We start from the raw sequence: 1,449 nt of genomic DNA, 5'->3' as shown, positions 1-1,449 counted from the left end.
TTTAAGTTATGATCAGAAAAAAAAAAACTCAGTATTGAATCATAGTAATAAGAGTGAATTGTTTTTCATAAAACAATATACAATACTTCGTAAAATTATTTAATATTGAGAGAGTAATTAGCAATTCTTAACAGAGTAAAGTTTTCATAATATCTCAAGTTGATCTGAAGTTACATTATTTTCACTTTACAACTTTTATTTACATCAATATTTTTGTCATCTTTCCTGTAGAAGTTTGAATAATCGAGTAAAAGTTCAACATTCATACCAACTCAGACTCAATGAACATTTTCTTTTATCTTAAAAGTATAAATTATATTTATACTTTAGAATTATATGCTAGGCTGCACTGACAGACTATGGTAAAGTTATATTATTTATTATAGATTAAAATAGTTTTCTTATTTAGATGTGTGCATTAATATTGTACTTATTCAAAGAAAGACTGCATTCAGTTTTGAGTCAGCTCTTGACAGACTCTTAAGATTTTGCCGTACTGCACATCCCTTATCCCTTTTTTCCCTATTGTCAAACCAGGAGTGTCCTTCGCTCAAATGACTGGAGAATCAGAACAGGCAACTCAGGCCCTGCCACAATCGCAACCTCCGCCCCATTATCCTCAACCTCAATCCCAAACTGGCAATTCCCGTGGACGATCACTCCTGTCTGCAATCAATTCCCTTTGATGCAACATTCTTTGTCCCAATTCTCCTACATACTGGCCAACCGATCCTGCCGTAATCCTGACCTCCTGGACTTCTAAATACACAAAGGCTTAGGCCCTCTAAACACTTCCCTTTCACGCCTCGATAACCTATCTTCAGATCATAGTCCACTAATCCTAACTATCTCCATATCCCCAATTCCTGAACTACCTCCACCCTCATTCATAAGGGGCCCAGTAAACTGGAATTCCTTTTGCCGAATCTTAACAGACCAAATCGATCTTAAAGTTTCCCTAAAAACCCCTGAAAACCTAGATGACGCAGTCCATTCCTTCACAAACCTTATCCAACAAGCTGTCTGGTCTGCCTCCTCACCCTATAATGTCCCCAGTAAACGCAAGACAAATCCTCTACCACAACATCTCAAAGACATCAATCAAACCAAGCGCCAGTACAGAACATTATGGCAACGCACAAGACATCCTTCTGATCGTCGCACATATAACCATTACTGTAAACTAGTTACAAGAGAATTTTCCAACCATCGATCCGAGTCCTTCAATTACTACCTATCTTCCCTTTCTACTCATGAAAATTCCCTCTAGAAAATGACCAAAAGAAGTCTAAAATGCAAACATATTTCCCACCCTCTCCGAAGAAATGATAGCACATGGGCAGCATCCGACTAAGCCGAAGAACTAGCCATTCAACGTTCTCATACATTCACTTCTCATTCTGAACTTCATACAGACCTAACCCAAACAATTGAAGAATACCTATCGTC

This window comes from Halyomorpha halys, unplaced genomic scaffold (assembly GCF_000696795.3).
Source record: "Halyomorpha halys isolate HHAL.00 unplaced genomic scaffold, Hhal_1.1 Scaffold316.1, whole genome shotgun sequence".
NCBI lineage: Eukaryota > Metazoa > Arthropoda > Insecta > Hemiptera > Pentatomidae > Halyomorpha > Halyomorpha halys.
Note: the sequence above shows the minus strand (reverse complement) of the source record.